This window comes from Pseudophryne corroboree, chromosome 7 (genome assembly GCF_028390025.1).
Source record: "Pseudophryne corroboree isolate aPseCor3 chromosome 7, aPseCor3.hap2, whole genome shotgun sequence".
Classification (NCBI taxonomy): Eukaryota; Metazoa; Chordata; class Amphibia; order Anura; family Myobatrachidae; genus Pseudophryne; species Pseudophryne corroboree.
In genome coordinates, this window is record NC_086450.1 from 281,901,267 (window position 1) to 281,915,967 (window position 14,701).

Sequence of the window (14,701 nt, forward strand, 5' to 3'; positions counted from 1 at the left end):
GAGATTCTGGAGGATAATAGATTGTTTAATATGGAAATTGTGGATATGGTACTGAAATATCTATAAATCAATGAATTACAAAGAAGTGGTGCAGCAGGAGGAACGTGATTTGGTTTTTGAGGACAGGTCCAGCAAGATTAGATTCTTTCCAGTGCATAAAGTAGTAAAGGACATTGGGGGTAATTCAGAGTTGATCACAGCAGCAAATTTGTTAGCAGTTGGGCAAAACCATGTGCACTGCAGGGGGAACAGATATAACATTTGCAGAGAGAGTTAGATATGTGTGGGTTATTTTGTTTCTGTGCAGGGTAAATACTGTCTGCATTCTTTTTCACACTGCAATTTAGATTTCAGTTTGAACACACCCCACCCAAATCTAACACTCTCTGCACATGTCATATCTGCCCCCCTCCCCTGCAGTGCAGCATGGTTTTGCCCAACTGCTAACAAATTTTCTGCTGCGATCAACTCAGAATTAGGCCCATTGTGCAGAAAGAGTCTGGACAAGCGTCTGGGTAATCTTAAAAGAATTAACCACATGTATGCCATTAAGGATGAAGAGTTTATGGGTTGGCGTAACATACTGAGAGTAGATGCGGCAGTTACAGAAGTGAAAACTAGGACTACTATACCTATAGAAGATGGTGCAGTGTTGCGTCACTCAATGGATAAAAAAAATGGAGAGTGTTTTGAAGAAACTGCATATTTCTGCTTTAGTGTCACTTAAATCAGGGGTGACTATAGCATCTGTTTCCAGGGCTCTGAGAGTCTGGAGTTCTGTTATGCAAACTGACTTGCAGGAGAAAATTTCCAGAGATTATCTATTGAAGAGTCTGTCTGTTATTCAAAGAGCTATAGAATATATACGTGAGGCATCCGTTGATGTTTTGGATGCCTCAGCAAAGTCCTTAACCTCAGGTGACCTGGCCAGAAGGACCTTATGGTTGCGTACGTGGGTGGCAGATAACCATTTTTAAAAAATGGGCTGGTCACACTTCCATATAAAGGATCATTATTATTCGGTAATAAATTGGAAGCTATGATTCAGAAGATGACTGGTGGTAAATCTGTGAGGCTGCATCAGGACAAATGAGGTAGATATCCTGAACCATTTTTCTAGACAACAATTTTAGCAGGCCAGATCTTATAGGGTTGGGCATCCGTATAAATGTCATGTCAGTCCCTTTGTCAAAATCTGAGAAGAGGTAATCGGAGACAATGACTGTATAGAATCCTACATTAAAACCAGTATGGGTCAGGATTAAAAAGTTTGCCAATCAGTGAAGAATAATTGTCCATGACAAATGGGTGCTGGATATAGTGTCATCATCCCATTAGGTAGAGGACCACTAATGATAAAATATAACTTTTCTTACATATCGGTTAATAGCAAGCGAAATATATGAAAGTGAAATAAAGAAAAATGTGAACAATTAAAGTGAAAATGAAAATAATAAAAAGCTAGGTCACTGTATCTGTATTTCTCTAACGTCCTAGTGGATGCTGGGAACTCCGAAAGGACCATGGGGAATAGTGGGCTCCGAAGGAGGCTGGGCACTCTAGAAAGATTTAGGACTACCTGGTGTGCACTGGCTCCTCCCACTATGACCCTCCTCCAAGCCTCAGTTAGATTTTGTGCCCGGCCGAGGTTGGATGCACACTAGGGGCTCTCCTGAGCTCTTAGAAGAAAGATAGTCTTAGGTTTATTATTTTCAGTGAGACCTGCTGGCAACAGGCTCACTGCAGCGAGGGACTAAGGGGAGAAGAAGCGAACTCGCCTGCTTGCAGCCGGATTGGGCTTCTTAGGCTACTGGACACCATTAGCTCCAGAGGGATCGACCGCAGGCCCAGCCTTGATGTTCGGTCCCGGAGCCGTGCCGCCTTCCCCCTAACAGAGCCAGAAGCAAGAAGATGGTCCGGAAAATCGGCGGCATGAAGACATCAGTCTTCACCAAGGTAGCGCACAGCACTGCAGCTGTGCGCCATTGCTCCTCTCACACTTCACACTCCGGTCACTGAGGGTGCAGGGCGCTGGGGGGGGGCGCCCTGAGGCAGCAATAAAAACACCTTGGCTGGCAAAAATACCTCAATATATAGCCCCAGGGGCTATATATGAGGTAAATACCCCTGCCAGATTCCATAAAAAAGCGGGAGAATAGGCCGCGGAAAAGGGGCGGAGCTATCTCCCTCAGCACACTGGGTGCCATTTTCCCTCACAGTTCCGCTGGAAGGAAGCTCCCTGGCTCTCCCCTGCAAACTACTCTACAGAAAAGGGTAAAAAAGAGAGAGGGGGGGGCATTTAATTTGGCGCAGTATATAGTTATATTAAAAAGCAGCTATAAGGGACATAACTCAGTTAGTCCCTGCCTTATATAGCGCTCTGGTGTGTGCTGGCATACTCTCACTCTGTCCCCCCAAAGGGCTTTTGTGGGTCCTGTCCTCTATATAGAGCATACCCTGTGTGTGTGTGGAGTGTGTCGGTACGACTGTGTCGACATGTTTGATGAGGTGGAGGCGGAGCAGATGCCTTTAGAAGGGATGTCACCCCCTGGGGGGCAGACACCTGAGTGGATGTGCTTATGGAAAGAAATGAGTGCACGTATAGACTCATTACATAAGAAATTTGACGACATGCCGACTGCGGGACAGCCGAGTTCTCAGCTCGTGCCTGTCCAGGTGTCTCAAAAGTCATCAGGGGCTCTGAAACGCCCGCTATCTCAGATGGCACAAGTAGATGTCGACACGGATACTGACACCAGTGTCGACGACGATGAGTCAAATTTAATGCCCATTAAGGCCATTCACTGCATGATTGAGGCAATGAAAGAGGTGTTAAATATCTCTGATTTACATCCAGGTACCACAAAAAAGGGTATTATGTTTGGGGAGAAAAAACTACCTGTAGTTTTTCCCCCGTCAGATGAATTAAATGAAGTGTGTGAAGAAGCGTGGGCTTCCCCTGATAAGAAATTGGTAATTCCTAAGAAGGTACTAATGGCGTTCCCTTTCCCGCCAGAGGATAGGTTACGTTGGGAAACACCTCCTAGGGTGGATAAAGCGCTCACACGTTTGTCTAAAAAGGTGGCACTACCGTCTCAGGATACGGCCGCCCTTAAGGAACCTGCTGATAGAAAGCAGGAGGCGATCCTGAAGTCTGTATATACACACTCAGGCATTATACTTAGACCAGCTATTGCGTCAGCATGGATGTTCAGTGCTGCCGCTGCGTGGTCGGATAAACTGTCAGAAAATATTGACACACTAGACAGAGACACGATTCTGCTAACAATTGACCATATCAAAGACTCAGTCTTATATATGAGAGATGCACAGAGGGAAGTCTGCCGGCTGGCATCTAAAATAAGTGCATTGTCCATCTCTGCTAAAACAGCAGGTTCCCAGGAGCAAAAGTCCTCCCCCGCTTCCTCTTCCAAGTCCGCCGCATGACGGTGGGGCTCCACAGGCGGAGCCAGGTACGGTGGGGGCCCGCCTCATGAATTTCAGCGATCAGTGGGCTCGCTCACAGGTGGATCCCTGGATCCTTCAAATAGTATCTCAGGGGTACAAGCTGGAATTCGAGGCGGCTCCACCCCACCGGTTCCTAAAATCTGCCTTGCCGATTGCTCCCTCAGGCAGGGAGGCGGTGCTAGCTGCGATTCACAAGCTGTATTCCCAGCAGGTGATAATCAAGGTACCCCTACTTCAACAAGGCCGGGGTTACTATTCCACACTATTTGTGGTGCTGAAACCGGACGGTTCGGTGAGACCCATTTTAAATTTGAAATCCTTGAACACATACATAAAAAAATTCAAGTTCAAGATGGAATCGCTCAGGGCGGTTATTGCAAGCCTGGAGGAGGGGGATTACATGGTATCCCTGGACATCAAGGATGCTTACCTGCATGTCCCCATTTACCATCCTCACCAGGAGTACCTCAGATTTGTGGTACAGGATTGCCATTACCAATTCCAGACGCTGCCGTTTGGACTCTCCACGGCACCGAGGGTATTTACCAAGGTTATGGCGGAAATGATGATACTCCTTCGAAAAAAGGGAGTTTTAATTATCCCATACTTGGACGATCTCCTAATAAAGGCACGATCCAAGGAACAGTTGTTAGTGGGAGTGGCACTATCTCAGGAAGTGCTGCGCCAGCACGGCTGGATTCTGAATATCCCAAAGTCACAGCTGGTCCCGACGACACGTCTAATGTTCCTGGGAATGATTCTGGACACAGTCCAGAAAAAAGTGTTTCTCCCGGAAGAGAAAGCCAGGGAGTTGTCTTCTCTAGTCAGAGACCTCCTAAAACCAAAACAGTGGGACCTGTTGGACAAGTGGTCCGGATCGCATCTTCAGATGCATCGCTTGATAACCCTGTCCCCAAGAACCAGGGTGTCTCTTCTGTGGTGGCTGCAGAGTGCTCATCTTTTGGAGGGCCGCAGATTCGGCATACAGGACTGGGTCCTGGTGACCACGGATGCCAGCCTACGAGGCTGGGGGGCAGTCACAAAGGGAAGAAACTTCCAAGGACTATGGTCAAGTCAGGAGACTTCCCTTCACATAAATATTCTGGAACTAAGGGCCATTTACAATGCCCTAAGTCAAGCAAAATACCTGCTCCTACACCAGCCGGTGCTGATCCAGTCAGACAACATCACGGCAGTCGCCCATGTGAATCGACAGGGCGGCACAAGAAGCAGGATGGCAATGGCAGAAGCCACAAGGATTCTCCGATGGGTGGAAAATCATGTACTAGCACTGTCAGCAGTGTTCATCCCGGGAGTGGACAACTGGGAAGCAGACTTTCTCAGCAGGCACGACCTCCACCCGGGAGAGTGGGGACTTCATCCAGAAGTCTTCCAAATGATTGTAAATCAGTGGGGTCATCCACAGGTGGACATGATGGCGTCCTGCCTAAACAAAAAACTAGAGAGGTATTGCGCCAGGTCAAGAGACCCTCAGGCGATAGCTGTGGACGCTCTAGTGACACCGTGGGTGTACCAGTCAGTTTATGTGTTCCCTCCTCTACCTCTCCTACCAAAGGTATTGAGAATAATAAGAAAGCGAGGTGTAAACACAATTCTCGTGGTTCCGGATTGGCCAAGAAGAGCGTGGTACCCGGAACGTCAGGAGATGATCTCAGAGGACCCGTGGTCTCTGCCGCTCAGACAAGACCTGCTACAGCAGGGGCCCTGTCTGTTCCAAGACTTACCGCGGCTGCGTTTGACGGCATGGCGGTTGAACGCCGGATCCTGAAGGAAAAGGGCATTCCGGAGGAAGTCATTCCTACGCTTATTAAAGCTAGGAAAGAGGTTACAGCAAATCATTATCACCGCATATGGCGGAAGTATGTTGCATGGTGTGAGGCCGAAAAGGCCCCAACAGAGGAATTTCAACTAGGTCGTTTTCTGCATTTCCTGCAAGCAGGAGTGAATATGGGCCTAAAACTAGGCTCCATTAAAGTACAGATCTCGGCTCTGTCGATTTTCTTTCAAAAAGAACTAGCTTCAGTACCTGAAGTTCAGACATTTGTGAAAGGAGTGCTGCATATTCAGCCCCCATTTGTGCCTCCTGTGGCACCTTGGGATCTCAACGTGATGTTGAGTTTCTTAAAATCACATTGGTTTGAGCCACTAAAAACCGTGGATCTGAAATATCTCACGTGGAAAGTGGTCATGTTATTGGCTTTGGCTTCAGCCAGGCGTGTGTCAGAATTGGCGGCTTTATCATGTAAAAGCCCTTATCTGATTTTCCATATGGATAGGGCAGAATTGAGGACTCGTCCCCAATTTCTCCCAAAGGTGGTGTCAGCGTTTTACCTGAACCAGCCTATTGTGGTGCCTGCGGCTACTAGGGACTTGGAGGACTCCAAGTTGCTAGACGTTGTCAGGGCCCTGAAAATATATGTTTCCAGGACGGCTGGAGTCAGAAAATCTGACTCGCTGTTTATCCTGTATGCACCAAACAAGCTGGGTGCTCCTGCTTCTAAGCAGACTATTGCTCGCTGGATTTGTAGTACAATTCAGCTTGCTCATTCTGTGGCAGGCCTGCCACAGCCAAAATCTGTAAATGCCCATTCCACTAGGAAGGTGGGCTCATCTTGGGCGGCTGCCCGAGGGGTCTCGGCTTTACAACTTTGCCGAGCAGCTACTTGGTCAGGGGCAAACACGTTTGCAAAATTCTACAAATCTGATACCCTGGCTGAGGAGGACCTAGAGTGCTCTCATTCGGTGCTGCAGAGTCATCCGCACTCTCCCGCCCGTTTGGGAGCTTTGGTATAATCCCCATGGTCCTTTCGGAGTTCCCAGCATCCACTAGGACGTTAGAGAAAATAAGAATTTACTCACCGGTAATTCTATTTCTCGTAGTCCGTAGTGGATGCTGGGCGCCCATCCCAAGTGCGGTTTATCTGCAATACTTGTACATAGTTATTGTTAACTAAATCGGGTTATTGTTGAGCCATCTGTTGAGAGGCTCAGTTGTTTCATACTGTTAACTGGGATTCATATCACGAGTTGTACGGTGTGATTGGTGTGGCTGGTATGAGTCTTACCCGGGATTCAAAATCCTTCCTTATTGTGTACGCTCGTCCGGGCACAGTGTCCTAACTGAGGCTTGGAGGAGGGTCATAGTGGGAGGAGCCAGTGCACACCAGGTAGTCCTAAATCTTTCTAGAGTGCCCAGCCTCCTTCGGAGCCCGCTATTCCCCATGGTCCTTTCGGAGTTCCCAGCATCCACTACGGACTACGAGAAATAGAATTACCGGTGAGTAAATTCTTATTGTTTGATATTTATTCTCCCAAGTTGGGATATGTATCAAATGTTGCCTAAGATTGAAAATTGGCTACTGTGGCATATTTATATTCCAACGGTCATGCAAAAGTGTCTGTTATTTACTTTATATAAATTGAAAGATAGACACAAAATGAATTTAATATCTGAGACTTTCTTCTCAACAAAATAACATATTCATGGTGTGCGCATCACCAGTAATGCATATGTATTAAATCGGCATGACTGTATTCCTTTTCTATAATAACTATAGTGTTAAACAGAGCCATTGTTCATCTTGTTAAATATTTGAAAGAGGATTTTATCCATTGTATATATGAATTGGCTCATAAATCCTCATAAAGATTAAAAATTAAAAATAGCGCCGAATAACACAGCGTCAATCATGAGGAATTGGTTGGAACTCCTAAAGAGGTGCCTCATTAGAAGGTATAGTCGTACAGACACTAGCCATGTATGCGTGCTTGTAATTAATTGATTAGTTCTGCGTGCTCCATGTTATATGTAGTACATTATCATATGGCATCTGTTATCGTGTATTGATAATACAAATTGTATAAAACATTACTGATATATAATATTGCTGATGTAAAAGTGTTACAGTATCAACAGATCCTTCAATAAACAGTTACAGACAGGGATTACCATTAAGTACATAAGATGGAAATAAGAATAAAAACATTTAAATCACTGGATAAAAAGAGGAAGTAAAAGCGAAGGATAATTGATGTTCACTAAGACAAGGAGAAGAGCATTATTTAAAAACCATTAAAAATCACTATAAAAACCATTTTAGTTCGAAGTCACTATTGAGGCCCAGAGGCACTAAGGTCTTTAATTTATATTTCTCTGACGTCCTAGTGGATGCTGGGGACTCCGTAAGGACCATGGGGAATAGATGGCTCCGCAGGAGACTGGGCACATCTAAAAAAAGCTTTAGGACTATCTGGTGTGCACTGGCTCCTCCCCCTATGACCCTCCTCCAAGCCTCAGTTAGATTTCTGTGCCCGGCTGAGCTGGATGCACACTAGGGGCTCTCCTGAGCTCCTAGGAAGAAAGTATATGTTAGGTTTTTTATTTTCAGTGAGACCTGCTGGCAACAGGCTCACTGCACCGAGGGATTTAGGGGAGAAGAAGCGAACCTACCTAAGTGGTGGTAGCTCGGGCTTCTTAGGCTACTGGACACCATTAGCTCCAGAGGGATCGAACACAGGACCCGACCTCGTCGTCCGTTCCCGGAGCCGCGCCGCCGTCCCCCTTACAGAGCCAGAAGCAAGAAGGTGGTCCGGAAAATCGGCGGCTGAAGACTTCTGTCTTCTCCAAGGTAGCGCACAGCATTGCAGCTGTGCGCCATTGCTCCTCATGCACACCACACACTGCGGTCACTGATGGGTGCAGAGCGCTGGGGGGGGGGGGGGGCCCTGAGCAGCAATATTAACACCTTGGCTGGCGAACTGACACCATATATAGCCCCAGGGGCTATATAGGTGTTTATTAACCCCTGCCAGAACTTTTACAATAGTGGGAGAAAGCCCGCCGAAAAAAGGGGCGGAGCCATCTCCCTCAGCACACTGGCGCCATTTTCCCTCACAGCTCTGCTGGAGGGATCGCTCCCTGGCTCTCCCCTGCAGTCCTGCACTACAGAAAAGGGTTAAAAAGAGAGGGGGGGGGCACAAATTAGGCGCAGTATATATATATATATATATATATATATATATATATATATATTATGCAGCTATAAGGGAAAACACTCTCTATAGGTGATATCCCTGTGATATATAGCGCTCTGGTGTGTGCTGGCATACTCTCTCTCTGTCTCCCCAAAGGGCTTTGTGGGGTCCTGTCCTCTGTCAGAGCATTCCCTGTGTGTGTGCTGTGTGTCGGTACTGCTGTGTCGACATGTATGATGAGGATAATGATGTGGAGGCGGAGCAAATGCCTGTGAATGGGATGTCACCCCCTGCGGGTCGACACCGGTGTGGATGGACTTCTGGAAGGAATTACGTGACAGTGTCAACTCCTTACATAAAAGGTTTGACGACATAGGCTAGCCGGCTGCTCAGCTTGTGCCTGTCCAAGCGTCTCACATGTCATCAGGGGCTCTAAAACGCCCGCTACCTCAGATGGCAGACACAGATGTTGACACGGATACCGACTCCAGTGTCGACGACGATGAGACTAGTGTACCTTCCAATAGGGCCACCCGTTACATGATTGAGGCAATGAAAAATGTATTACACATTTCTGATAATACCCCAGATACCACAAAAAAGGGTATTATGTTTGGTGACAGAAAACTACCAGTAGTTTTCCTGCATCTGAGGAATTGATATGAGGTGTGTGAGGAAGCGTGGACTTCCCCCGATAAGATATTGATAATTTCTAAGCAGCGTACCCTTTTCCGCCAGAGGATAGGTCACGTTGGGAAATAACCCCTAGGGTAGATAAAGCGGTTACACGCTTATTAAAAAAGGTGGCACTACCGTTTACGGATACGGCCGCCCTGATGGACCTGCTGATAGAAAGCAGAAAACTACCCTTAAAGCTATATACACACACACACACACACGGGCATTATATTGAGACCTGCTATTGCCTCGGCATGGATGTGCAGTGCGGCAGCTGCGTGGTCAGATTCCCTGTCGGATAATATTTATACTATAGATAGGGACAATATCTTGCTGAAAATAGAGCATATAAAAGACGCTGTTTTATACATGCGTGATGCACAGAGGGATATTTGCCGACTGGCATCACTAATAAGCGCTATGTAAAACCATTGCCGCCAGACGGGGGTTATGGACTCGGCAATGGTCGGGCGATGCCGATTCAAAACGGCACATGGAAGTTTGCCCTAGAAGGGGGTGGAACTGTTTGGGGATGGTCTTTCAGACCTCGTTTCCACAGCTACGGCTGGGAAATCAAAACTTTTGCCACAAGCTACCCCACAGCAAAAGTAAGCACTGTATTATCAGGTACAGTCCCTTCGGCCCCAGAAAAGTAGAGGGCTAGAGGCTCATCTTTTCTGCCAAGAGGAAAAGGTAGAGGGAAAAAGCTGCAGCACACAGCTAGTTCCCGGGAGCAGAAGTCCTCCCCTGCGTCCGGTAAGTCCACAGCATGACGCTGGGGCTGCTCAGGCGGACCCGGGTACGGTGGGGGCCCGTCTCAGAAATTTCAGCGCACAGTGGGCTCTCTCACAGGTGGATCCCTGGGTTCTTCAAACAGTATCTCAGAGGTACAGGCTGGAATTTGAGACGTCTCCCCCCCCCCCGCCGATTCCTAAAATCTGCCTTACCGGCAACTCCCTCTGCCAGGGAGGCACTGTTGGTGGCTATCCAAAAAACTGTATTCACGGCAAGTGATTATCAAGGTACCCCTCCTTCAACAGGAAAAGGGTTACTTTTCCACAATGTTGTGGTACTGAAACCGGACGGTTCGGTGAGACCCATCTTAAATTTAAAATCCTTGAACACATATAACAAAAGATTCAAGTTCAAGATGGAATCGCTCAGGGCGATTATTGCGATCCTGGACGAGGGGGATTACAGGGTCTCTCTGGACATCAAGGAGACTTACCTGCATGTCCCCATGTACCCTCCTTACCAGGAGTACCTCAAGATTGTGGTACAGGACTGTCACTATCAGTTCCAGACGCTGCCGTTTGGATTATCCACGGCACCGAGGGTCTTTACCATGGGTAATGACCGAAATGATGATACTCCTTCGCAAGAAGGGAGTTTTAATTATCCCGTACTTGGACGATCTCCTGATAAAGGCGAGGTCCAAGGAACAGTTGGTAAGGGGGTAGCACTTTCTCGGGAAGTGCTGCAACAGCAGGACTGGATCCTCAATTCCAAAGTCACAGCTGGTCCCGACGACACGTCTTCTGTTCCTGGGAATGATTCTGGATACAGACCAGAAAAAAGTGTTTCTTCCAATGGAAAAAAGCCGAGGAGTTGTCATCTCTAGTCAGAAACTTCCTAAGACCGGGACAGGTGTCGGTACATCAATGCACACGAGTCCTGGGAAAAATGGTAGCTTCGTACGAAGCAATTCCATTCGGAAAGTTCCACGCAAGGATTTTCCAGTGGGACCTGTTGGACAAATGGTCCGGGTCCCATCTCCAGATACAGCAGCGGATAACCCGGTCGGCAAGAACCAGGGTGTCGCTGCGGTGGTGGCTGCAGAGGGTTCATCTACTAGAGGGCCGCAGATTCGGAATACAGGACTGGGTCCTGGGGACCACGGATGCCAGCCTTCGGGGCTGGGGTGCAGTCACACAGGGAATAAAATTCCAAGGACTATGGTCCAAACAGGAGTTTTCACTTAACATAAATTTTCTGGAGATAAGAGCCATTTACAAGGCCCTAAGCAAAACAAGGCCCCTGCTTCACCAGCCGTACTGATCCAATCAGACAACATCACGGCGCTCGCCCATGTAAACAGGCAGGGCGGCACAAGAAGCAGGAGGGCGATGGCAGAAGCCACAAGGATTCCCCGTTGGGCGGAAAATCATGTGGTAGCACTGGCAGCAGTGTTCATTCCGGGAGTGGACAACTGGGAAGCAGACTTCCGCAGCAGACTCCACCCAGGAGAATAGGGACTTCATCCAGAAGTCTTCCAAATGCTGGTAAACCGTTGGGAAAGACCACAGGTGGACATGATGGCGTCCCGCCTCAATAAAAAAGATATTGCGCCAGGTCAAGGGAACCTCAGGCGATCGCTGTGGACGCTCTAGTGACACCGCGGGTGTACCAGTCGGTTTATGTGTTCCCTCCTTTCCCTCTCATACCCAAGGTACTGAGGATAATAAGGAAAAGAGGAGTAAGAACTATACTCGTTGTTCCGGATTGGCCAAGAAGGGCTTGGTACCTGGAACTTCAGGAGTTGATCTCAGAGGACCCATGGCCTCTGCCACTCAGACAGGATCTGCTGCAGCAGGGGCCCTGTCTGTTCAAAGACTTACCGCGGCTGCATTGACGGCATGGCGGTTGAACACCGGATCCTGAGTGAAAAAGGCATTCCGGAGGAAGTCATTCTTATCCTGATCAAAGCCAGGAAGGATGTCAGCCTGAAGTTCAGACGTTGTAAGGGAGTGCTGCATATTCAGCCCCTTTTTTGTGCCCCAGTGGCACCTTGGGATCTCAATGTGGTTTTGAAGTTCCTGGAATCACATTGGTTTGAGCCACTTAAAACCGTGGATTTAAAATATCTCACATGAAAAGTGGTCATGTGTTGGCTCTGGCTTCGGCCAGGCATGTGTCAGAATTGGCGGCTTTGTCATAAAAAAGCCCTTACCTGACTTTCCATATGGATAGGGCAGAGTTGAGGACTCGTCCTCACTTTCTCCCGAAGGTGGTATCAGGTTTTCACTTGTACCAACCTATTGTGGTGCCTGCGGCTACTAGGGACCTGGAGGATTCCAAGTTACTGGACGTAGTCAGGGCCCTGAAAAATTATATTTCCAGGACGGCTGTAGTCAGGAAAACTGACTCGCTGTTTATCCTAGATGCACCCAACATGCTGGGTGCTCCTGCTTCTAAGCAGACTATAGCGCGCTGGATTTGTAGCACTATTCAGCTTGCGCATTCTGCTGTGGGACTACCGCAGCTTAAATCTGTAAAAGCCCATTCCACATGGAAGGGGGCTCATCTTGGGCGGCTGCCCGAGGGGTCTCGGCTTTACAACTTGGCCGAGCTGCTACTTGGTCAGGGGCAAACACGTTGCAAAATTCTACAAGTTTGATACCCTGGCTGAGAAGGACCTTGAGTTCTCTCATTCGGTGCTGCAGAGTCATCGGCACTCTCCCGCCCGTTTGGGAGCTTTGGTATAATCCCCATGGTCCTTACGGAGTCCCCAGCATCCACTAGGACGTCAGAGAAAATAAGATTTTACTCACCGGTAAATCTATTTCTCGTCCGTAGTGGATGCTGGGCGCCCATCCCTAGTGCGGATTGTCTGCAATACTTGTAAATAGTTATTGTTACAAAAATCAGGTTGTTATTGCGAACCATCTATTCAGAGGTTCCATTGTTATCATACTGTTAACCGGGGTTCCTATCACGAGTTATATGGTGTGATTGGTGTGGCTGGTATGAGTCTTACCCGGGATTCAAAATCCTTCCTTATTGTGTCAGCTCTTCCGGGCACAGTGTCCTAACTGAGGCTTGGAGGAGGGTCATAGGGGGAGGAGCCAGTGCACACCAGATAGTCCTAAAGCTTTCTTTAGATGTGCCCAGTCTCCTGCGGAGCCGTCTATTCCCCATGGTCCTTACGGAGTCCCCAGCATCCACTACGGACTACTAGAAATAGATTTACCGGTGAGTAAAATCTTATTATCCATTTCATCTCGGTTTTAGATAATACAACATCGATTTCTTTATTACGTGGGGTTGGACTGATTGTTTGAATGCCCCAAAAAGATTTAAAATGACAGGGTTTACATGCATGTTTTAATTTAAAATGCTTGGAAACTGTATGAGTGTCTAATCCTTTTTTAACATATGTTCGGATAATCTGGTTCTCAGGTTCCTACCAGTCTTTCCGACATAGATTAAACCACAGTCACACTCCAATGCATAGATAACGTTTCTCGAATTGCACGTAATGAAGTCTCTTATTGGGTAAGTGATACCCCCCAAAATCTTTTATTTTACTTGTGCCCTTTGTGCATTTACACAAAGCACAGAGGCCACATCTATAAAACCCTATGCTTCTGACACTGCTTCTCTTAGGAACTACGCACCAAATTATCTTTGATGGATTTGGATCTTCTATAAATAAAAGGAGGTAATAATGGACCTAAAACAGGATCTTTAATAAGCAACATCCAGTGTTTTTTCATAATAAATGCAATTTCTCTATGTTGAGAATTGAAATTAGAGATAAAAGACCACTGAGAGTCATTCTCTTTTGGACACCTTTCGTTTAGTCCCTTGTATTAAGTCTCTCCTATTAACAGCTTTTGTTTTCTCCTGGGCTTTTGTCAAGACCTCCATACTGTAACCTTTCTCAACAAAGCGATCGTGTAATTCACTCGTTTGTTATGTTAAAAAAGGATTAGACACTCATACAGTTTCCAAGCATTTTAAATTAAAACATGCATGTAAACCCTGTCATTTTAAATCTTTTTGGGGCATTCGAACAATCAGTCCAACCCCACGTAATAAAGAAATCGATGTTGTATTATCTAAAACCGAGATGAAATGGATATATAAATTAAAGACCTTAGTGCCTCTGGGCCTCAATAGTGACTTCGAACTAAAATGGTTTTTATAATGATTTTTAATGGTTTTTAAATAATGCTCTTCTCCTTTTTGTCTTAGTGAACATCAATTATCCTTTGCTTTTACTTCCTTTTTTTATCCAGTGATTTAAATGTTTTTATTCTTATTTCCATCTTATGTACTTAACGTGTTCATATATTTTTATTATTTTTTATGTTTTGGTAATCCCTATGGACTTTTATTATGGAGATGTGGACTTCTGACATGCAGGGAATGTAGATATAGCGGAATAGAATGCATACCACGCTAGTCGTGACCCACATACGTCACTTCCGGTGACGCGTCTTCCGGGATTGAAATGGAACGCAGACGTCATTTCCTGCGACGCGGACCCGCTCGCCGGATGTTAATGTATTCAGCCACAGCTGTCTCCTATCCATAGGTGTGCGCAGGGGGGGTGCCTGGTGCGCACAGGCACCCCCTAATGTCTGGCACCTCGATACCCCATGCCTGATGCAGCGATCGCCGAGCAGGCTGATTACTGTCCCCTCTATGCTGCACCCTGTCAGGACTGCATTACTGACCAGACGCCTGGGTTAATCAAGGATGCCACCGCCCACCTATCACACCCGCCACATGCCCACCTCTCTCCTTCTATGCTATGCCAACGCCAGCCACTGAT